A 25,522-nucleotide genomic window follows, 5' to 3' on the forward strand; every position below is an offset into this window, starting at 1 on the left:
CACCTTTGTTTTCAAAGTACTGGCCCCTTCTGGCTACCAGCAAAGGCAATTGCCACAAGCCAACACAGGTCAGCTCTCCCACTGAATGCTACACATAAATGAGCTTTATTTGCTGGCTTGGGGTTGCACTAACCACCTCCGTGGGTTTTAACCTCCTCTGGAGACAAACTGCTTGACAGAAGAAAGGCTTGGCTGGTGCAGTGCAGCCTGGAAAGTTACAGCTATGGCAAAAGTCTCAGCGCTCAGCCTGATGAGCAATAAGCTTGTGTCAGTGCTCCCTGGATGGACTGAAACATGCTGCTTTCTCCCAGAACTACTGCTTTCTACTGCATCTCCTCGGCTGTCTGCTGGCTCACCCTGCATCTCCTCTCTCCCATGCATCCTCGTGTAGATCTGCACACGTGCAGGTGTGTACCTGCGTATTGCTTCACCACCCATGATCTTCCAGAGAGCTGACATTCAGTACAGCTGAGATTGAGGGAAAGTAGATTTCTGATTAGTTTTTGAAAGTCTCTGGTACTGATTTAATTCAAGCAGGAAAATTACACAGTGTCCTGACCGTGACCCAAATTCACTGAAGCTTCAGGGATCTCTGCTATGGCCATCCAGGTTTCATTCACACCACATAGCCTGCTGCCTTCATCTTTATATTCCTGATCCCAAAACCAGCACAGAGGCAAGGACCACCAGCACCTTTTGGGATGAGCTGCTCCCATTAATTTCTCCATGAACAAACACATCACACAACCACCCACGTGCAAGCAACTCTAAGAGCTGCTTCATTAAGCGTAGGAAATGTACAGCCTCAGATTTCCATTCTTCATGACTCTGAAAGAAGGGGCATTATTTGAATTCCATCTGAGCTACAGTAATTGAGGTTAATCACACACTACCCAAAATAACTCACGTGCTAAATTTGGAAAGCAAGGATGCTGCTGTGAAGGAGAGCTGGTTTTGCGGTGTGAAAATGAGCCAGCAAACTGCCTCACACTTTCTGCAGATGTCTTCCAGTGACGCTACGGGTCAAAAAACATGTCAAGGAAAGATCTGGCTGCAGAAGTTATTTTTCTTGGGAGGCAACAAACACCCTACAGGCAGACTCCTTGGTGTGGCTGAGCGGGTAAGGGATTGCTTTTCAGAGCTGTGCTTCCCAAGATTCATTAGTGGTGCCAAGCTGGGTAACCTGGTATTTAAAAGAAACAAAACGCCTTTCCAGGCTGTATTTTCAATGACTCTGCATGACAGCTCCATGGCAAGTCCTGATCTTTGGGAAAGCAATCACGGTCTGTTGTAGCCAACATAACATTTTCTTCTTGTTAGCTACAGAATGGTACTAATGAGGCAGCCCCTGCCTGTGTGTCCTTCTGGCAGGTCCATGCAGACCTCTTGTGACTAAGAGCTGCAGCTCAACAGCTCAGCCACTTCCTGCTCCTGAGCCTGGGAAGGGCTCCTGCTGCCGTCAAAGCAAGCAGAGTACATTTTACACGGTCATAACACTATATAGTGACATTGAGAGCAATGCCAGGGCCCATAAAATATACTTAGCTCATGATATAAGGCAAGGGACAAGTGTAAGGCATGCAAGACAAAACATCCAAGTAAGGCAACACAAACTCTAATACCATTAAAACTCCATTTCTTAACTAGAGATTCAGCTATTTATTTTCTGCTATATGCAAGCCCACTTTAACATTCAAATACATGACAGCCATGTATATAAATGATTTACAAAGTCAAAGGGAAATTGAATTAGTTTCATTCTGCATTATGACTATGTTACGGGTGTGCTATGAAAAAGAAAAAGCAAAGATGTAAATCATAAGGTTGCTCCAGTCGGTTAAATGTGAAAAGTATTATGAATTTCAGGATACGATTTCTCAGACACGCTGGGCTTTTCTTCAACAGCACGCCACAAATACATGACGTGGATAATTTGTAAATCTCAACTGATCATTACCCAGTTGCCTGCTGGTAAATTAGATGTTTTCATACATCTACTGGCATCCAACATTAGTTCTCTCTGCCTGCCCTGCAGAGATGATCTATTTTGGTAGAACAGTTGCTAAAGTAAAAGAATAAAATATAGGGAGTGGAGCAGATTCTGAGCAGAACCCAGAATTCATCAGCACCACGGCGCTGAAGGCATTGCAGGGCATGTGCCTGCTTTAACGCATGGTGACCATTCAACTGCAAAAAACACATCGTGCAGAAGACAGGGATTTTTACATATCACCTGCTAATAAGGAGCAACTTTTAAGTGGAAAAAGGAGTTTAAAAGTGTTCATAGGACAGTTTTAATTGCCAGAAGTAGCCTGTTGCTTCCATGACTCTGAAACAGATTCCCTGCAAGACTTTTCCTTGTGTTACCCCAGAGGGATAGATAACCCCTCTATGCCCGCAAAAAGCAGAAGCAGAGGCAAACAAACAACCTAATTAAGCCGTAATATCTGCAACAAGACACATATGCACCTACCAAATCCACACCTAACCTGTCTGACTGCTGTGTCAGAGACCTCCCATGTATCACCCAACCTGAGCCTTGTAGGTTTGAAAGTCAGGAGCCCAGGCTCACCTCCACTCACCCTGGGAAACGCCGGCGGCAGCTGAAGCACATGAGCAGTGCTAAGGCAGACATTAAATTCCCTTGGTTTTGGAGTCAGTGTTATACATATTTAAAGCTCCAGCTTCAGTTTACCACAGCTTAAAGCCAAACCATCAGCAATCCCTGCTGATTTGGAGCCCTGGCTCCAACTATGATGCTGGGGTGGCACAGGCTGCCCTAATCTTTCCTTCATTATGCCCAAAAGCAGTTTTGCTTAGATTAACATCTCAGACCAAGCCACCTCTGCCTGGGGACTGAGCAGGGTACAGCCCTTGTAACAATGGTCACAGCAAGAGGGCTGAGTCAGGGTTACCTGCCCAGCCTGGGGACGATGCTGGTGGCACAAGCGACATGCCATATACAGATGGCTGATAATAGAAGTGGGTCTGGCCATGCCACCAAACACATATTGATGGGGCATGCTCCCAGCAGACAGTGAGCGAAACAGGACATGGGATCTATAATCACACTCTGAGCACAGCACTGTTGGAAATAATGTTGTTGAAAGCTACAAGGGTTTATAATGAAACAATATTGTTCTAAGCTGCACAGATTTAGAATGACAGGATGCAACATACAGGTACAACCTTCAATGATCAGCCTGGCATTTACGCCATGCACTGCAGACATGACAGGTATGGCTGGTACACTTGTCACCAGCCCCAGCCAGACACCACTGCAACCATTCAACAGCTTAATCCCTCCCTGCTAGTCCCTGCTAATGTTGACCCCTGCTTCCCAGCAAATGGAAAATCCCACTTTGTGGATTATTTTCCTTATGTGGAGGACAAGGATGAAAGCTGTGATCCACTCATGTCCTTCCTAAGCTTGGTTTAGGAATAATTAACACAGCCAAAGACCTGCGCCATGCATGAATATAGGTGCCAAAAGCATCAAAGAGAAAGTTTCAAGGCACTCATCCTTTGCCATGCTGGGAGCTCTGTAGCTCAGCAAATGGTTGATTAAGTACTTCCAAGCAAACATGCTGCATGTGAAAGCTGAACACGATCACAATATGGGTGACAATTCTGCAGCTTTGATGTAGGCTGTTAGGAGAGATCTTTGCCTCATGAAAGGTGGTTTTGCTTCGTGACACTCAATGAAAGAAAATACTGAAAAATTCATAAACCTCCATCAATTAATAATTAACCAGTCCAGGTATACTCATGACTTGTGGCATCAGCAGCATGGAGTGCTCCAGCCAAAGGAAACACATGGCCCCAAAGTGACTTACTGCATCGACAGAGTGGCACCATGAACCACGCAGCTTTCTAAGACACACTCCATGCCACCGTCGCAGATTGCTCTGTAGCATCCTTTTCCCACCAACAGCACATATTCCATACATACATATGAGGGAGGCAGCTCAGTGCTCGAGGCCATGACCTCTGCCCATGTCTCTGAAGCAGCAAGCAGAGGAGGATCTGAATGCTCCCTTCCTTGTTCTCAGGTGAGATGCTGGCCTGCCTTTTAAACTGTGAATGTAAATGATGTTAAGCTACCTCGGTACAGTAAATCACCAATGCCCTGGGCAATGTGCTAATCCTCTGAGCAGCAGACTGCAATCCATGGACCACCAGATGCCTTGGGATCTGAAGTGGGAGCGAGGAAGAGGAAGCAAGGACACAGCTTTCCCTGTGTCACACACCTCCACATGTCAGCAAAACTGGCACCATCAGCACAGTCTGACCATGGGTTCAGCAACTGCTACTTATGCAGTTCAAGAGAAACTGGAACTTGGAAGAGCCAGAAAGAACCAGCAGGACACATCCTCTCCACCAGCTCTCTGAATTGCAATGCTGTAGTAGACCCATGCACCCCAGGCAGACCACTCTCCTAGTGCCTCTGCATGACAGGGATGCCCAAAGCTACCTCTCTCCTCTGGCCAAACTTCCTCAACCAGTCTCTTAGGCTCAGAGTCACACAGAATATTTCTATCACAATGTAAAATTCCCCATAATTCAAGGAATTACAGTCTGCACCTATTACTTCACCAGACTTTTCCTTCCCACTCCCATCGGCCCCAGCTTCCTACACAGCCCCAAGGCTCCAGCCCAAAGGGGACAAACCCCCTCTCCTGGAGAAGAGCTCACACCATTTTGCTTCTGTGTAGCTAAAATCAGCCCTGCCGCAGGAACTCGGTCACTTCCAACTGCAGCAGACAGGGAGTCCTGGGGGTGATTTAACACAGCAGAAACGACATGGATAATTCAGTAAGGGTTGACGCTTCCCTCTCTAAGAGAAAACTTATTTGATGGTTCACAAACTTCAGGGTCACGTTAGACTTGGTGAGAATACTCCCTGGATGTCGAGCAGCCCCTCCTCACCCAAGTGCTGAATCTTACAACACTGTAATAAATGTCTATGCCTCACCAGCCACATGGGCTGCGCAGATTCTCACCTATCACATCACCAGCAGATGCTGGCACCCCGTCTGCTTCACCAGACAAGGTCAAGAGATCCACCCTTGAACTAACTCCAGTCTAAACACTGCCTTTTGGATAGTTGTTTATCCTACAACTGAGTTGGTTCCCAACATATATCATGGGAGCACTGGCGGCATGTGCAGGAAGAGGTTTCTCATACCCTCCTTGCTGCTGGCAGCAGCACCTATGGGTACCTGCTGCCCATCTGCAGAGCACCGGTGAACCAATCAGCGTGTGCCAGTGGTGTGACAAGGGCAGAAGATGCTCAGCACAGATCCTGTGTAGAAAAAGTGGACAAACCCCTGTGCTATATCCATTACAGACACCTACCACCATGCCCCTGCAACAGCTTTGCCAGGCTGCAGGGCTGAGGAAAGCTGAGACAAGCAAACTCAGCACACAGCTTTCCGGCAGGTTGTGCAAAGTTGCCTCCAGATTTATGTGTAAAGATAAATCAAAGTAAATGAAAAAACAGAGTCAGCAAAACAGGGAGGGGAAGAAAGAGCTGCCTGCCTTTGCAAATGCTTTGCAAGCTGTTAAGAAAAGGGATGGCAGAGCACTTCTACTCGCAAGGCATGTCCCTTCCATCTGTGGCCAGAGAACTTCTGAACCCCACAAATCCCTCTGTAAGATCATCTGTGCGAGGTGTACAACACTGAAAGGGCTTAAAAACTAAGCTGTCTAGAGGCTTTGACCTCTGAACATGCCTTAATACCCTCTTCTTACGGCATTGCATAAGTATGCTTGAAGGCATGCGGGCAGCATATGCTGAGCTACGGCACCCTAGAAGAAACCGGTTGATGCAGCTCATGGTAGATCACTACTTTGTAAGCTTTAAGGAAATGCAAGCAAGCTAAATGTGCTGAATTTCACACCGGTTAGCAGAATCACCTGTATTTTGTACACATGACAAAAAAGTACCGCTCAGTTCCAAGTAATTTTTACAGCTTGAAATGCAACACTGGCTCTTCCAGTACCATGCTGATAGGTGTTTATCTGTAGAAGCTTTGAGCAAAGACCTGGAAAAGCAAGACTGTAGCCATGAAGAGCAAGGCTTTGGTTCCCCTTTATGCCAAACATCTGGACATCAGCAGAAAAGGAGGAGAGGGAATGTAGAGGGAAGGTTACAGCTCCCACTTTTTCAAGGAGTAAGATAGCAAAATTGCGGTGCTGCCTGTTACAGTTCATTTTGGTATTCATGAAGTTTAGATTTATCACAGCCAGGAAACTAAAGAGACTGCTCTCCTGGACAGACTGATGTTTTTTATGTTGCCTTGGTACAGCAAACTGTCTCATGAGGTCAGGGAGAGAGCAGTTTGTAGAATTAAGCCTCAAGGCAGCAAATCCCCAGCATGCCAAGAGATTGCTATGTGTTCTCAATGGACGGCATCCTAAGGGAGCTGAAGTTGCTGGTCCCATGACTAGGACCATGCTCCTCCAGTAATCTCTGTATACACTGCCATCAGACCCCCTTCCTACAGCAATAAAGAACTGGAAGGGAACTGATCTCCATCGCAGACCTGGCTATCTTCAATCCATCTGGGTTGCACCTAACATGAATTGGTATCAATTTATCAAAATCCAGAGCAGAAACACCATATCTGAAGTCCCTTTGGTCAATATGTAACAACAATTATTAATGACTAGTAAGTAAACATTATTATGATGCTAAATTACTATATGATGCTAATCAAAAGGTCAACTTCTCACCTTAAAGCAGTGCCTTGACAGTTGTGCTCTGAGTTACTCAAAGGTTTCAGGGGGAATTTCCTGGTTTTAAACAGAAGCAATACCCTCAGCCATACCAATCCTATCTAATTTATCACTGCGTTTCAGAAAAGCCACTTGTTTTCAAACAACTAACATTAAACAACATGAAAAAAACCTGCAAAGAATAGACTGAAATCCTAGCTCCACTAATTGGGAATATCCACCACCTTTTCTACTGTCTGATCCCCTCCAAGACCTATTCTGCCCCTGAAGAACCAGTGGCACAAAACAGATATATGGCAGCACTGAGAAGGGCCACGTGAAGCCACAAGCCGTTGTGTGGGATTTAACCCTGCACAACACCCTTGCAAGATGCTCTGGCACCTGTGCCAAGATCACAGATGTGAGAATTGAAGTGGACACAGAAAAGCGGTGAGAGGCATAGCTATGAAGAAACAAACACAGGGAGTAAAAATGCGAAGCTTTTAAAAGCAGTCAGTGCACTGGGTGAGAGGAGGCGTAGTTCAGCATAAGGGGAGATCTCAGCAGATGGGGCAAGTCGTTCTGTGGGGTACATCATCCTCATCACCTTACTGGTGAAGATGGTGGGTCTAGCAATCCATCTATGCAATATGAAAACGCTGTTATGTATCCATATTAAATGTAAGATAAACAATTTACACGTACAGATGCCATAACAACTACAGAAGATGCTTCAGCCTGGAAGCAGCCACTCCTGCAGCATGGCAGGACACCCCACCTCCCTTGGCACAACAGCCTGGGGTGCACAGCATTGCTGCTCCAGGCGCGCACTAGCTTTACTCTAACCAGTAAAAAGATACAGACTGTGTGTTGCACTATCCCATCCTGAACCTAGACTCGGTGTGTGCCTGACCCTGATACCCTTCAATCACCTGAGTGAGCTGTGCCAATGCTCACCAGCTCCAGCTAGACCTGCCACAGTCACCCAGCCCACAGCAGCAAAGGCACGGCCTGGGGCTGTAGGTACATCCTGAAGGCAGTGCTCCCTGGGTGATACACCCCAAAAGCAATCACCCACCAAGTTCCAGATGGTGCTTTGTGCTTCTCTCTTCTTCTGCCATTGGAGGCTACTGCCATAGACTGGCACCTCATTGGTTTTTAAGCATTGATAAATTTGCGTGGAGACGAGGCTTCCAGGCAGCTCGGCACAACAGCTTTATAGAGGATGTGGTTGAGGACCTGCCCTCTGAGCAGCCAGGAGAGATGCTCTACCTCCCTGCCATGGCGACCCTTGCTCAGTGCATCCCTGAATGGAGAGCTGCCGCTGACAGGCAGGCAGACACAAAGTTGAGGTGTTTGGTCTTTTACCCTTCACTACACAAACCCTGCGGGAGACCCACCAAGACAAGTATGTGCTGAGCATGGACTGCCTGGGCAGTGGGCATCGCAATAACAGAACAAGGATGGGCTTTTGGAGTCCTGAGGTTCAAAGTACCTGAAAACGGTCCAATTTAAAATTCCTCCTAGGCTAAAACCTTCCACATCTCTTATCAATGTTCAGAGGAGGCTCCAGGAGTCCAACAATAATGAGAACATGTAGCATCATGAGTGTTGGGTCTTTACATTGTTGTGTACAGCATGTAATGTGAACAATAAACATTTTTTTTCTTCTTGCTGGGAAGCCAAATGAATCCTAACACTTTTCCCAACCATAACAGACAGACTGCACTGGCTACAGACCTCGATTTCTGATACATCAGTTGTAATGGCAATTGCCTTTAGATAAGCGATTACTGAGGCTTTGGGGGCTCCCACCAGACCCGGTGCACATCAGTGAGAACAATTAGTTTTTTCCAGGATGTGTATCACACCTAATAGAAAACATTAACTCATGTTACAAATATTTATAAAAAGTCAGGCATAATTAAGCAATTTGCAATTTAAAATTAACAATCTAAAAATTCAGCCGTGTAGACAGACAGCGTTAAATATAACTGCTGTTAATGCGAGCTGATTTAAACAGAGGTAATACAGCAGCGACAGGAAAAGGCAGTCAATCACATTCCCTGCCATTAACATCCTTCTCCATGTGGAATATTACTACATGCAGCTTTCAAACTGCTCTGCTGTGCTGGTGAGTGCAGAAGAGCCGTTTGCCTGCAGCCTGCTCTGTCCAGAGGGAGGGATGAGATGTCTGTCTGATGGCGAATGGAGTCAGCTTGCTCTTGAGCATTTTGAACCACTGCCTGCAACCCCACACAGCTCCTTGCAGACACTGTATGTGACACAAACCCCAACATTTTGTGTATGGGGGCCCCAAGAGTCCAGTGCTGCCCTAAGTGTCTTGCACTGTGCTCATGAGAGCATCACTAGCTTTCCCCCAGCTCCTCTTCCAGGCTTCACTTGTGGTCTCTTAATTATCTTTCTCTAGAGCTCAGTATGGATGGAGCCTCCAGCCAAAGCTTTTCCATCCCCATAGGGTGAAGAGCTGGTTTTCACACTGTTTTACTAATTATTATTTGTATTTAAAGCCAAATAAAGCACTAGTTGCCCAACACCTTCATCCCAACCCAGGCTGGACTACCTCAGCTTTGGCACATGCCAGGATGCAACACAGCTGGAGAAAAGGAAGAAGCACCCGCCATCTCTGTACCCTGGAGAGCAGGCAAGGGCAGGGCTGGAATGCCAGGGGAGGTGGCACAGCAGATTTCCATTAACAAAAGAGGACCGATTCAGGGATGGGACATGGGCTGGGTGGTGTGTCAGACCACACTGTAGCTGTATGGTAATTCTTCCAGACAGCTCCTCTCTGCAAGGAGCGCTCTCGTCTCCTGCTTTTTGGGAAAATGTGGTTTCAAACTACATTCAGCAAGGCATGACCTCTTTTCCTTTGACACTGTTACCAGGGCAGGAGGCTTTTGCTTATGGAGTTAAGGAAAATGTACTGGATACTCTTACAGTACAGCATTACAGTCTCTGCTATTGTCGAAGTCTCCTGGGCTTTCTGAACATCAGTGCACTGCAAAAATAAGGTGATAACCTGCTCTCTGATCCCATTTCACCTGTATTCTACCCTCAGTCTTCTAAGTTTCTACTGAGGGCAATACACTTCATACGCAGGAAGGACATACAGAGAATAGTGCACAATACACAGCTGGAATCCAGATGTCAGCCGGAGTGCAACTGTGACTGCAGGCCTGCAGCATCAGTACCTGCCTATCTCAGAGAGCAGCTGAGATTCATTTTAGAAATGAAGAAAAACTTCAATGAAGAGATTAAAGAGAAAAGCAATGCTTGAAGCATTCTCACGGGATTCAGAGTTTTTTGCATTCTGCTCTGTAAGCAGGTCAAAATTGTGCTGCTAGAGCCACCCTTTTTCTTCAGACGAAGGTACCATCAGACCCTACCAGCTATAAAACCCCAGGAATATACACACATGGAACCTATAGATGCAATTCTTCCCCTCTATTTCTTATTAATTAAGTAAACCCATGGAAATCAAGGGAGGGAAAGCAGTGCTTAGGGCACTGGAAAAAATAATGCATGTGTGCAACCACCAACAGGGTCAGCTTGCTGCCAAGAAGAGCAGCAGCTCCGTCTGCATCCCTCTCTCCCTTCAGCTGGAGTCATCTGGAAAAACAAGAAAAAGCAGCCTCTGATGGGACTGATGGCCCAAATACTGCAAGTTGTTAGGGAAGGTGGAGGACTCTTGCTGGCACAGCTGGGAAACGCTCTGATACCTGCCCCTGCTGCTTCACAGATGCAAAGGAATCAACAGAGGATCATGCTGTGACCTTGCATGAAAGCTCAGGGAATAACTTAGTCACTTGGCTTACAGGCTGAGCAAAATCCACAGGAGATCCCACCCCTCACAAAGCATTCATTTCCACAGTTCTTACTACGTTTTCTGCAATCTAAAAATCCTAAGCTGTTCTGTTTCTAAAATGGTCAGATCCACCTCAAATCCATCCTCTCACTCTTTTTTTTTGGGGGGGTGGATTTCAAGTGGAGGGTAAAATATTCCTGAACAACTTCACCAGTTCCTTAAAAATCTGAAGGATGTTTAATTCCTCCCAAATCTGCCTACATGACAAACCACGTGCAGGCTCACTCCGCAGGATGCGCTTGCTGAAAACCAAGAGATGCGGGACAGCCTCTTCCATATTCCACCAGGAGAAACCCAGCAACTCTCCTGTCTTCTCCAGAGCCATTTTCACACCTGGTCAAACACCTCCAAGCTGTGCCAGATGCGTGCTTCTGTCATAGGTAAAATGAATGGAGAGAAAGCAGCCAACCACAAGATGCTGCCTCATGCAAGCAGGAGACCAGCTGAAGAAGGAACAAGTACCTAAGCCTGGGGAGGTGAAGATGGGCAAAGCAGAAAATCCTTCTCTTTAAGTTGATTTATTTCCCCTCTCCAGCTAAACCTGTTTGCCCAGCAGGCAAGGACAACAGTTGGTGCTGAAGCAGAGGCATCAGGGCAATGCCCACTTGCAGTCCTGGGCTGCATTACCATTGCTCATAGCCATCACTGGCAGGACAAACAGAAACCTGGCACAAACCTGTCACCACTCCTTGTGAACCATCTCCTTTGCAGGTGCCCTTCAAAATCAGTGCAGGGGACACATCATGCAGTAGCTGTGGCATGGCTGGCACTGAAATGAAGGTAATCCCGTCCCCACCCCTATCGTCACGCAGAGTTATTCAGGTTTATGCTGCTGGCAGCTTTCTTAACAGCACAATGACACACACTAAAAATATTTGCCATTTGGACTAGATTTCATGTTTAAAAATGTGTAACAAATAATTACTTGCACAGCACAAACCTTATAGCTACTGCTTCTGAGCAGATGGGAATTTGTAATAAACTTCATCTGACAAAGCAGCGTCCCCTCATCTGCCATCACCTCATCTGCACTGCCATGAGGCATTCATGTACCCCAGTTCTGCTTCCTAACCCAGGTATTTCCATAGCAAAGGCTTTTGGCTGCAGGTGACCAGGCTCCAATCTGCCTGGCTGCAGGGCTCCTTTTTGGAGCCCACCCCAACATTCCTGAAGACTATAACGAAATAACCAGCCTAAACAAAGTTCAGTTAAACAACTGAACTACTTTGATTCCATATTCAGCAATGACACTAATACTTTCATAGTGCCCCATATCTGCCCTGCCACATGAGACTGATGGGCTCCCAACCCAAAATGAACTACTAGCCCCTTCCCGTGCAGTCTCTTGTATATCCCTAGTAAAATTCAGCCTACAGTTGCTATGTTGAGGTTGTACCCTCCATTAAAACTCAAATTTCTCCAATAGAAAAATATCCAGTGTATCCTTTGGGAGAGAGAAAGGCTGTCACAACCTTTGCCCAGTTCTTCCAGACTACCACAAGCACAGGCAACAGCACCTGCTTTGATCCCGCAGTTTAACTGCACCTGTACATGCCTGGTTAAAGATCACTCTAATACATTTGCAAACAGACCATTTCCCCAGGTGAGCCAAACTATTAGTTTTTCCACGTGACTCCCAAGACTTTCCCAACGCAGATCCCAGATCTGGATATAGCAGAAGTTTTTCTGCAGCCCTATAGAGGCTCTTCCCAATGTTTCCTGAGGTTTTCCAGTGGAGAGGATAAAAAAAGGAGCCGAACATCCTCTAAGGTTTGCATCCTGAGAAGAGCAGGGGTACCAAAGCTGTTTCAGATGCTGGAAAGCAGAGTAGGCAAACTGCTGCAGCAAAGCAGGACTGGCCCCATCTCCAGTTCAACTGCGTCCATACATCCTCCCCAGCAGAGGCAGCCAGGAGGGTTTCACACCAAGACATGCCAAGGCAGCTGGAAAAGCTCTCCACAGAGATTAGCGCCATCAGAGCAGAGGGATGGATTTTGCTCCACCTTAAGGCAGGAATCTTTACAGCCCGACAGAGCTTTGCAGCAGGCAGGTACTGTCATACCTGAAAGGCAATGCTCCTGTTGCGTGCTGAACTCTGTTCTGCTTGATGACTTCTTCTGAGACCATCCCTTCCTCTTATTTGCTGTCAGCTGCTGTACCAGCACTTCCCTTCTGCGGGGTTCGTGTTGGCATAGGCCTATTCACATCAGAGTTTGTCCCCATTGATTTTCAGTTACATCTGATTTAATGCTATCAATGGCCATTTACTCCTTTTCCAGCAGGACTTTGACCCGTTTTTCTTTTCCCCTCCTCACCAGCACCCCTCACTAACAGCCTCACCCAGCCCTCCCCAGCAGCCTCTACACAGGAGAAGTTTAATTATTAATGATTCTTATGAACTGCCTTTGAACAGGAGTGATTTACTTCTGATTGATATCCAGTAATTTCACGCAACAGTGGAGAGAGGTTCCCTTCTGCTGCGGCATGCTGGCATGGCATGAAGCCTCAGGGGGACAGATGTGCTTGCTCTCCTACCCTTGTGCCCTGTGCTGCCCTTCTAAATCATGTCATGCATCTATCACTGCCCTGACTGCAGATGACACGAAATTCAAGGCACTGCGACACCAGCTCTCCCACATACCAGAGTGAGCTACTGACTTTATGGTGCTTCATGTGACACCGATAACCACTGACTGGGCCCAAACAAAATGTACTTTGATTGTCATCATCCAGAAAATCAGTCTTATTATGAAGCATACCAGGTCTTCCAAGCTCACTAACAATGATGCTTAGATCAAGCACACACTCTGACATTACAAGACCAGTGTTTCTGCTGGTATGTTTAGGACAGAAATAGTTTTTCTTGTTCTGTTTGTTCATCAATGCTACCTATGTTCTTAACCATACAATAGATGAAACTGCAACTGGCATTACGACAGGAAAGTTTAATGATCCCAATTATCTTCTTGAACACATATTTGGCTATTTTCATCCACAGAAATAAGACTTCTACTGACTGCCACACGCCCTCAGCCGTTTTGCAGTCTCCATACATAAACGCGGAACAGATTGACCACGCAATGACCCTGAATAATTGCCTATGTTAACTGGTGATAAAGAAGATCAGGAGCACATGGCTGGTGAAAGAAATGCATGGGAAAGGAGCAGAATCACCTCCTGCCACTGCCCGGGGACAACAGCAGCACAACACCTAGTCAAACCATTAGCAAAACCAGCGTCCAGTTTTCTCCCCATGCTTTGCTAATGACCACACTGTCAGTGGGGACTTAGCTGCCAGAGGAAGGCTGGTGTAACAAGCTCAAAGAAACCATTGTGAATACTGCCGACGTGCATGGGGAAGGCAGAGTCTGAAACAGACCCTTTCCCAAATACTGCTGCTGAATACTCATGTGTGGTTACCATCATTTTTATTATGCATCTTTGATAGCACATACTCCAGTATTCAGGGTGCACTGCTCTTCTATAAATCTAACCTGTATTATTCTTTCTAACTCGGTTCCCCCAGCAGATCCAAGCCGTGATGCTCGTCTGACCTGACAGTCATTCTCCTCCACAAAGTTATTTTGGAATCATTTTGACAGTGGCAGCCACAGCTCCCTTCAGCTAATTTACATTCAATTGCTACTTCACCATCTGAGCACAACTGTTCCCAGCCAAAAGTCTACTGGTAAGGAGAAAAAGGGCAAGTAAAGGGAAAATCCACAATGAGAAAGGTAAATGAAGAACTGAGTTCGAAGGTGACTGAAAATTGCTGTTTGATATTTTACATTTTTGAGAATTGATGTGCACAGGGAAGGAAGATGCAGAATGAGACCTCAAGCCACAAGGAGATAGCAAGTACAATGATGAGGAACTGCTGCTGATATTACAACCCTGAATCAGAAATAATAAGCATTGGGTTTTAATATGAGTTTAAAACATAAAGTGCTACATTTGGCAAATGACATTGTCATCAAATGTGATAGACATCACCCGAATTAATGAAATTATTGTGTCAATTGTTTCTCCATGGAACCACATCTCGGTTTTGCAGCTATTTTATCAGTCCGGGTCTCAGCTCTGCACCCAAGCATGCAAAACTCCTGGTAATGGCAGCCAAACACATGCCCGCAGCTCATTTCACCAGCGTTGTACAACATGAGCTCGCCAGCAACCTGGCAGAAATACCAGCAGGATAAATGACTGGTGTCGAGAACAAATAAGAGACCACTTAATTACTCCACTATTTGATTTTTATCATTTAAAGTACCCAGAAAGCTTTCTCGCTGTCATCTCTGTGCCTAGCTGGGTCACAAAAGCAGCTAGTTATATTTAGCAAAACCCTCCACAGAAGTGAAAGCTCATGGTACTCAACTTGGGAACAAGGAAACTCTTCACTGATGTTCCTTCTGCGAAGGAATAGCCAAGGAGTAAAGCCTTGCACTGAGTGCCAGAACTCGGGGCTCACATACAACTCTTCCCACTCCTCTACCATAGCTATCAACGTTTAACACCTACAGACCCCAACTTTACAGCACCTACAACAAAACACACATGCCACTGACGTCTGACTTCGAGCTGGCTGCTCAAAAGGTGTATGCCTCTCCCCCTTGCCTTCTAAGTCTTTCCCATATTACATGGGGAACTTCAGCTCAATATTGCCTTTAATCTCAAAAGGCTCTTTGGAAGGAATGGCTGTTATGCCACCATAATCTTTGTTAAATAGGAGAAGCAATTATTTTCTCTTCTTTCGTTGCAATGACGTTTCTACAAAGACTTCACACTGAATGACAAAGAATACTGTGCCATCACTTCTCCATCTTCTTACTGTCCTCTATTTCAGAGGCAAAAGAACAGGACCAAAGGCTACAACATGCACAGATCACTACCGCTAGGAAACATCACTGCCACCCTGCATTGTGAAACAAAGTCTGTGTGCTGGAGGCCAGCACAGTTTTTTATATGACTTCAAGCTACTATAGCTGCCTTTTAAACACATGAGAGGATGTATTTGAAGCTGTCTTGCATGTAATTCCCTATTGAACTTGCACTCTAATTTCTCACAAAACATAAGTAGAATCAGATGTTCCAGAAAAACCACAGTATATTGAACATGAAAACTCAATACTGAAAAAGAAGTAAGGAACAGCTTACATAAGCTGCATTTCTTTAGCTTGGGATATTGAGACTGAGCCTTTGAAATGCATGAAATCTAGTTTGTTGATCATTTCCCAGTTTACAGTCAGCTCAGTGGGAACAAATACGTGCCTACTTTGATACCATTTTGAAGAAAGCTCTTGGCATCTCATTTCTCTTAAGAAATATATGTGCTCTCTCTTTATTTTGGTACTCTTTTAGATACAACCGGAAGACTAACCCAGCTGTATTTTATATTCATGCAGTATTTTCTATGGTCGGATGTATCTGACTCCCAAAGTTTCTTCCAAACTAAAAATGACACTGTCTATCACATCCCAAGCTGTGGCATGAAGCATTCGTCAAGTAACACAGCAACACTGACAAATGAAATACAGGGAGTGGAGGAGAGGACTGATGAATAACACATCTTTTTATTGAAATAATTCTCTTTTCTGGAATACTGAATGGAATATGGAAAAACCACATCTTTCAGAAATAACATTAGAGAAAACTCAGTAAAATATTAATACAGAACCTTCAAAATATTCACTTAGTGGATGACGCATGTCACAAGAACGAGCTCTCTATTTAAGACTCTAAAAAGAAAACTGAAAGAGTAGTGTGCTACATTAGGGTAGCACAGCTCAGTGAAAACCAGGCTCTCCAACAAGACATCGCCGGTTGAAATGAAGAGCCTGGAGCTCCAGCACAAGCCTCCAGCACGACCACGTATAACCCCTGTATGTGCAATTATCTTTCTATTAGGCTCATGAGATTGGCATTGAATGTTCCTCTGGAAAACAACAGGATTTCAGGGATAAAATACATGATTGAGGGTTGATGTGATGGAAAGCATTGAGGTTTTCATGTGGAATTCAAATTGCATTTAAAGACCTACACACAAAATAAAATTCTAGTGGCTGCATTGTATTTCCAGTTAAAAGGAAGAGAAAGAGAGGCATTAACATAGTGCAGGGTCATGCACCAGTTATGTCTTATTAAGTATTCCAGCCTTCCTTAAGATAAGCATCACATATGGGTTCTTTTGCAGCTAGCAGTTCCTTGCTTAAAGGGAGAGAGAGTTCTGGATAACACCTCTTCTGTCTCCCATGGCCTCCTGGGCTGATTGACAGGAACATGTACTGCAGGGAACAAATGCTGCTCAAAGGGAAAAACAAGATTGCTTTCTCCAAAGGGGGCCAGTGGGGTCATTCCTTTGTCGTGTGTTCTGCTCCCCGTCTCTGGCTGAGGGAAAGACAAAGAGGAGGAGTGACATTTTCCTTTCCTAATGAAGCACAGGACACGCTGCGGAACTCATTTTTACATACGGCTGCTTGCGCTGAATTCAAAGCTAGGGAAGCAAGAAAGATTGCTTGAGATCATGGCATTTTGAGAGTTGAATCCCACCTCCAGGAATCAAACTGCATGGAAGTCAACTCAGGAGCCACGCTCCAACACAAGGTTGGGGTTTTTCTGAGATTAGCAATAAACACCTGATTTTATATATATCACCTTTGGCTACCATTCCACTGTGATGGACAAGATCTAGCTTGGCTTCTCCTTGGGCAGACCCCCAAAGTGATTTGAGACTGGGCCAGCCTGCACAGAGACAACATGCCCCATAAGATCATTGGGGTTTTCAGCACAAAGTGGTGTCCCTGAATTCATCAGCTTCTCTCAGCAGTCTCCTTTCTGCCAATACAAAGGTGACAGCCATGGGGTTTCTATTTTGTGCCATCCCAAATCTCCTCTCCACTGAGATGTTTCAAGCTATAACTCCTGAATGTTGTCACATTTAATGATGCTCAAGAACTCTTCCTATTTCTCTTCTTGCAAAACCTTCCTCACTGCTCTAGTATCTCTGCCTGCACAGCTGTGCCAGGAATGGCCCATGTTCCTGGCCCTCCCCTCAGCTCTGATCTGTTCCTATGATAAAGCTCAGAGGTGGAAGCAGATGGGCACTTGCAGAGGCAGCAGACACCCAGTTAATAACCTCAGGGCCAAAGTGCTTCCCTTCCCAGAGACCTCTGCTAGTCTGCAAATGGCAGCATCAGCACATCATCAGCTACTTCGATCCTTCATACTATTCCCCAGTTGCTCCTACATAGAGCCAGGAGTTCACCACTCAACTTATCCTTTCCAAAATGCAAGGTGATGGTGGGAAAATGGAATTAATAAATATCCATTTGAAATGAGGCCTGATCTGATGGGAAAAAAATAATCTGCCTAAACAGCAGGGAAGTCATGTCAGCAAGTAGATTTTCAGTGGAAAAAGAGAATGAGCAGTACCTAAATAAAGGGGTTAAGGTAGGCTGAAAATGTCAAGTCATTGATATTTTATAAGGTAACCATGGTTATTTTTACACTTTGAGAGAGCTGGGGTTGTTCAGCCTGGAGAAGAGAAGGCTCCAGGAAGACCTTAGAGCAGCTCCAGTGCCTAAAGGGGCTACAGGAAAGATGGGGAGGGACTCTTCATCAGGGTATGTAGGGACAGGACAAGGGGGAATGGCTTTAAACTGAAAGAGGAGAGAGTGAGGTCAAACATTAGGCAGAAGCTCTTCCCTGTGAGGGTGCTGAGGCGCTGGCACAGGGTGCCCAGAGAAGCTGTGGCTGCCCCATCCCTGGCAGTGCTCAAGGCCAGGTTGGACACAGGGGCTTGGAGCAACCTGCTCTAGTGGAAGGTGTCCCTGCCCATGGCAGGGGGCTGGAAGTGGACGAGCTTTAAGGACCCTTCCAACCCAAGCCAGCCTGTGACTCTATGGGGTTTTTTATGCATTCCTTTACAGCATGAACACAGATGATGAAAAGTATTCATAGGCCAACTGAAACACAAATAAAACTGAAAAGATATCCTGATGGTAATTTAAACCTTGAACTGCGGAAATTAAATCATTCCACACAGACAACGAAGAGTTTTCAGGTGATATTACAACACCACAAACCTCCCTCAATGAACAGATAAATAAAAACCACTTCATACTAAGGATGAACATCTTGAAAGTCATCCTAACTTTAGCCCTAATGTACCTGCAGGGATCAATATTGCTGGAGCAGGATAGATCTGGTCTGATGCCTGAAGTTACCCGTGTGGCCTCTGGATAAAGCACAACTGTTTCTAATCTGATTTTGCACAAGCTGTTGAAATGCAGAGGACCACTGGTCCCAGCGTGCTGCATCCCCTCGCGCTGCTCGCCAAGGAGGTCACTAATGGTCTGGATGAGTTAGTCTGCTGCTGCTTCTTGAGATCATTTTGCATGCTTTTTCATTAGACTAACGAGCTCTCTTGGTTGTACTTACTTCGCTGGCAAGTGCACAGCAGACCAAAAAGGGGGAGCAGGGAAGTGTCAAGGGTGCCCAGTTGTGACAAATAACATCTGAGTGCTCTATTAAGCAAACTAAACCAGGGCTTTGGCTCAGAGGAGTCCCTGTTGATTTCAGCAGCAAATAATGAATTAAATCCATCTCCAAAACCCCATGGCAGAGGGGCTCCCAGCAGCCAAAATGTTTTGCATGACAGTAGACAGCAGAAATGAGAGGCTGCTTCTCCAACTCCAGCACTTGCCTGGATGCTAAAACCATTTTCTGTCCCTTAAATAACACCCCATAACAAGCCACTGCTTGTTTTGGCAGAACAAATGACATTTGGCTGGGCTAAGGAGAGGCATTCACACCCCTAAACCCAGAGGGAAGGCTGGCAGGAGGTAGCGTGGGAAGGATGCAGTGCAGAAGACTTCTTCAGTCTAATAAACATCTCTGGTTAGTGTTAGAAGAAAACACCTGACTTTTCCTCCGCAAGCCTTCACCACTGTTGCATGACATTACAATTCCTCTGCTAAATATCTGCTCTCCAGGTGCACATTCTAGCCTGTTTGCTGTAAAGGGGCTGTAAAACCAGAAGATGTCCAGAGTAGGACCAGAACTGGAAGTTCCTAGTGCACGAAAACATACATCCCCAACTGGCAGCTAACAGGGTTAAAACACCCTCTGATTAAATGAAAGCATCTTTAATTAGTTTAATTGACCATGCCTCAGCCAAGACCATCTGCTCAGCATTTGCCTGCTCTTTGCAGGAGCGATTGATCAGACATAGCTAGAGAGTACAGCATTAGGCTACATCAGATTTATTTTGTTTAATAGAAGAGCTAATTTGCTTAAATTTAATTACAGGGGCCAAGATTGCTCTCTAAGTCCATAACAGCACAGAACATAAGCTGATCCTACAGCTAATGGACGCACACATAGGTCCAGACGTGTCTGTGCAGATCAGACACTTGGTGATGACAGCTTGGGAGAGAAGGTCCCTCCCTGGCAGAGTGATCGCTGCAGTTTCCTCCCCAAAAGTGGTCACCCAGCATGTGCAATGCCCCCCTCCAACCATCTGAGCTTTTCCCACAGCTCTCCATTGGATGCTGCAGCAGACATGTCCCATCTCAACCACCTTTCCTGCTCCGAAAGACACCAGACGTGTAGGGTTGCTGTTTCTGCACAATATGGGACCAACAGGGACAATCAGGGGACCACTCTGTACCTCCTGGGCGAGTTCCATCAGCAAACCTCTCCCAGATGGGGTGGCTGGCAGCTGAGGGTCCCACAGAGCCAGACATCACGCTCGCCCCGTCCCTGACATTGCACTGTCCCTCTCAGTTTCTCCGCCCTTCCATACCACCATCATTCAACTCATCACACCCCGAGCTAATGAAGAAGAGCAACTCCCTCTCCTCCCCAGAGGACCACGTGTATTTACGTTGTGTTATTATGAAATCAGAAATTTCATTCACTTCCCAATGCTTTTTCCTGTTGCAATTTCCCATCGGGCACTAAATCACTGCTGTCTTCGGGAGATGCTGGAGCCCTGACAGGCGTGCTGCGGCTGCCACTGCCTGCCACAGGAGTAATTACAATCCTGCAGAAGGCTCCGGGCTGCCATTTCCGTTTCCATGGAAATAAATACTGAATGACTGAAAACAGAGTAAATGCTTTATGGATTTCGAGGCTTTTGATCATCGCAAAACCAACTTAACACATTTTTATTGGTGGTGGATTTCTTTGTGGGGAGGGGAAATAATACTTGCAGTGTGAAAATAGGAGTGAATGAAAGGTGTTTTAGAATAGTAAAAGAGGTGAGGGCAAAAGGTCTGGCTGATGCCCTGGGGACTTGCAAAGGGAACAGCAGTACTGACCAAAGCTGCTGGCTGTCCACAGCATCCAGGCATCCAGTCGGGAGAGAGAAGCCCATAGAGGATCACCAGTCCTCGCCTGCAGCCCCAGCTTGCCACCACCATGATGGCATGTTTCATAGAATCCTACAATGGTTTGGGTTGGAAGTGACCTTAAAGCTCCAGTTCCAACCTCCTGCCACAGGCAGGGACACCTTCCACTAGACCACGTTGCTCCAAGCCCCATCCTACCTAGCCTTGAGTACTTCCAGTTTGCAGGGACTCTTGAGGCTGAAGACCTCCTGCACTTTTGGAGGGATCAGTGTCAGTGCTTAAACACCCAGCACTAAGATGGCCATTTCACAGGCACTGAGCTTCAAGATGAAGCTAGAATAAAAACCAAACAGAGAGCAGAAGGGATTGATCTGATTCTAAACCCCTGTATCTCTGAATTGAAGAAAGAGATGTGTACAGATACGTAACTCCATGCTGTGTACGATGACCCTGGGGCTCAACTCTCACTATAAGGCAAGGCTGGGAAGTTTGCATCAGAACAAACTAAATCAAATACTTGGATACACACAAACCAAACGCCTATTCTGAGGTCACCTAAACCTTCATCTCACTGTCTGAGCTGTTACAGTGCCTCATGGGAGTTTCTGTCCTTGTTTCTCCCTAAGTTGGGCTGAATGTTCCAAGTACCACCGCAGCATCTCTGCAACAAGCTCAATGCACCACAGTGAGTCAAGAAACAAACCTGAACTGCAGAGATGAGAGAGGGGCAGGAGGCGAGACATCACCTCATCGGATTATCTTTAATACTGACTTGAGCTAAAATCAAACATTTGATTCAGGACAGAAATCCTAAAGATCTTTTCTGCTAACACTTCTGAAACCAATTTTCTTGGCAGGGGAACTTTGTGTTTTGTGAGAAATGTCAGCCTTTGGACACAGTGTCCCAATTCAGCTGCAAAAATAAATGTCAAAACAGTGAATTCTAATTTTAAGCCAGCTCTGGTCGGCAAAATTTGTGTTGAAATGTTTCCTTACTAAAATCACAGGACAGCAAAACTTACAAAACAATTTGGATTGCACTTGTAAGGGACTTTGATTCCTTCACATGAAATAGCAACAAGACAGCAATGGGACTTTGTGTTGTAGCCCATCCACACACGCATGCTTCTGACATTTTTTACCTTCTACCTGGATGGACAGGAAGAGATGCTGAAAAACCATAACCATATATTATCATGTACAACCGACATGCCTATATTCAACTATTTGTTTTCAAATCTAATATATAAGGGAATTAGACGAAACTGGAAGCTTAGCATTGGTGGTTTTGCACATTTAACAGGAATGTCATGGTGTACGGAACACTTCAGGCCCAGGAAAGAAGAGAAAGTCTGATTGTGAAGCCTGTGAATTCAGTCCTGCACGGACAGCCCAGAGTCTTCCTCCGAAGCAGGAGGATGGAAGCATGCAGCTCACCATGCGGCCTGGACATCAGCTATTGCTGCTGGGTTAACTGAGCAGTGCTGTACCAGCTCCTTCTCACTGTCGCTAAAAATGACTATCAAACACAGCTTGAGATAGGAAAGTAAATCACTGCCATACAGCTGGGGAAGAACAAGGCAGGAGAACACCACAGCCTGATTTTTCTGAGCTGCTGCTGCAATTCAGCCGTTATGAAGGTCAGTGGGAGACACAGGGATTGTGCCCAAGGAAATGCTGACTGCAGCAAAGACCCAAGTTTGGAACTGCCCAACACTTACAGAAAACAGCTTCTGTAGGACTCTTCCTCAGCCACAAGTTACTTGCAAAGCAGAAGAGCTACACTCAAGACTTGCCACTGGGTTCTGCACCAGAAACCCAAGATTGCAACACACCTCTCCCTCCACAATGCCTCTCAAACAGTGGAGGAGCTCGCTGCTGGAGCCAGACACTCAGTTCCCAAAGCTGACTCCAGTGGAGCAGAAACATCAAAGCCACATAGAGTGTGTTATACAAAAACCTTAAGCCTCTGTGCATTATTTAAAACATTCTAGTCAGAGGCTGTGCTTAACAACACCGTTATCTCCACAGCCATTCTGCCACAACACCACTTCCCAGCTCTGTTTCCTAAAAGCCTTTCCAACTGCATCAATCCTTTTTGCTCTGTTGCTATCTGAGATCCTGCCGTATCACCGCTATCACATTAAGAATACACTTATCTCACCCCACCTGGGGATATCGCATTAAATAATTCCTTTAGCAATCATCCTCCTTCTGCACAAAATATTAGGTCAGAAATGAATGGAAATGCTGTTCCAGCCATTTAACTGTTATGCAATTAGTGACTATGATGTAACAGGAGACTACAGAGAGAAAAGCACCTTCCTCAGGCAGCAGAAGTTCAAGGCAATGTTTGGGGCTCTCAGCACTGCTCCTGCTTTAGGATGACAACAACCAGGCAAAGTCGTCTTACCCCTTGCCTCTTTGCACAGCCTCTGAGACAGTTTCACCCTGCACACTAAAGCAAGGGAGAGCATAGCAGCACAGCCAGCCCCAGCCAACAGAAGCAATAGGAGAAGCTTTGTTTTAATAAGCACAGGTGATCGACTCAAACTGCATTAACACGGTTATTAAACAGCACCACAAAGAGTGACGGCATTCAGATGCCCTGCCAGAGAAAAGGCTCTGTTTCCCAATTCCACCCATGACTGGCAGACAAGCATAGGTCAAAAGCAAGCGTATCTTGTATCGTGCCAAACTGCCGCTGGGAAGCCTGACTGCCCCCGGATTTGTTTGGGAGGTTTGTTCAGTCTCAGTGTAAAGCCTGTGGCTGGCACCATGGCAGGCTGAGAGCCAGGGTCCACGGTGGGCTCTGGCAGGAGCTGCCTGTACACTGCCTGAAGGAGGAAAGCAAATGTATAAATCACATGAGTAGTACCTGAGCCTGCACAGCATTTCGGGGAATACTGTAACTTCAGTATATCCAGGAAAATACCAGACAGTGTTCTCCTTTTACTTAAAGCTCATTCACAAACACAACATATAAAATAGTTTGTTCTTATCAAACTGGTGAGAAACATCAATCAAATGTTAAGAAAAAGGTTCACCAATTAGCTCTGGTGAGACAAGAGTCAGTGTGTCTTCACAGGGACGGAAACAAGCACTGCCGAGGCTGACTGTAACTGAAACACAACCCAGACTGAAACAAAACAGCATGATGGGAATAAATTATCATCCATAGGGGTTATGGAACCAGTGTCCCAAAGCCCAGCAGGTGAGCTCTGTGCTGCAAGTATGGCTATGGGCTGAGAGGTGTTTGCTAAACCCATCGGGGAAGGGAGCTCGCTGCTGGTTCAGGACAGGCTGCAGGGCAGAGGTGTTTACAGGAGATGGCTTGTCAAACAGAGACAGGCAGATGTGGCAAATGAAGATTAATGAAAATGCAGAGTGGTGGTGGAATAGAGAGAACCAGCAGCTAGAAGGAATTCTTGCAGAAGCATGTCCCAGCCCTGCCATGCCCATAGCACAGGTACCTGCAAAGCAGGGAACCATTCCTATCCCTCAGCTGCCTCCAGCCCTCTCCCACCCAGCGCCCATCCATGCTGCTGCAGTGCTGTATGCACAACTCTCCTCTCTCCAGATACCCCTGCTTTAGTGCTGTAATATCAGCAGGTGCCTCTGGCTCCCTAATTGATGTCAGACTTCCCACACAGGAGATGCTGCCGGTGCAGATCAGCTCAGCACGGTCCAAGGGTTACAGCACAGGAGAGTTTCCAAGCCACAAAGGGCAGTACCCAGGGCTTGACTTGCATCTTCCAGCCTACAGCAATCAGGCACCCAGCTGCTGCTGTGGCTTAGAAATCTGCCCTGGGTGAACAGCAAAAGCTTTTGGAGTAGAAAATAATTTGCTACTAAAGTTTAGGAGGAAAAGTGAACAAAAACTCCTGCTTCAGGGCTGATGCCAATACTTCATCATGAGGGATCAGGAAGAAACTCTCATGGGGGAAAAGGGGCAGGTTACCACACATCACTGCTCACTCATTTCCTGCTTTCCCCTGCAGCTCTGCTGCAGAAAACACACTAGCCAAGTGGTGTGTACCTTCAACTATTGCCAGGAACAACTCATACAGGCTAAGCAAACAACATTTGTAGGTTGATAGGTTTTACTTACACCCCACAACAGACTGTCTGCAATCGATGACTGAGACCCTGCAGGAAGGAGTAGTGGTCAACAGAATTCTGGTGCTTCCTAGCAAGACAGAAGTGCAAAGCAGCTACTGCTGCTCTCCTAAAGGCTGCTGATGCCCTGAGAGCTCCAGAGATCCCTCTGGTATAGCCCAGATGACATGATCACAAGTAGCACCAAAATAAGGGCCCCCCACAACAAAGCATGCAGTTTCCCTGTGTGCCCACTGCAGCCTTCTCTCCCTGCAGCATCTAATGGGAGAAGTAGCAGCAGCAACTGGATTCCACCCCATCACACCAGCACCACAGCACTATAATCGCTCGTGCTGTGCCCCAGCTGAAACACTGCTGGCCTTGCAACTTTCTGAGCCATATAAAGGACTCTTCCTTCTGCACAGCTAATCCTCACTATTCAGGTATTTAAACCAGAGTAACTCCCGTG

General features: G+C 46.1%; 1 protein-coding gene across 3 annotated transcripts in view; it reads right to left on the reverse strand.

Moving 5' to 3' along the window:
* CADPS (calcium dependent secretion activator) overlaps positions 1-25,522 on the reverse strand; it is a 210,575-nt gene that overhangs the window by 138,718 nt on the left and 46,335 nt on the right. The window lies entirely within an intron of this gene.

Source organism: Lathamus discolor, chromosome 7 (assembly GCF_037157495.1).
Source record: "Lathamus discolor isolate bLatDis1 chromosome 7, bLatDis1.hap1, whole genome shotgun sequence".
Taxonomy (NCBI): Eukaryota; Metazoa; Chordata; class Aves; order Psittaciformes; family Psittacidae; genus Lathamus; species Lathamus discolor.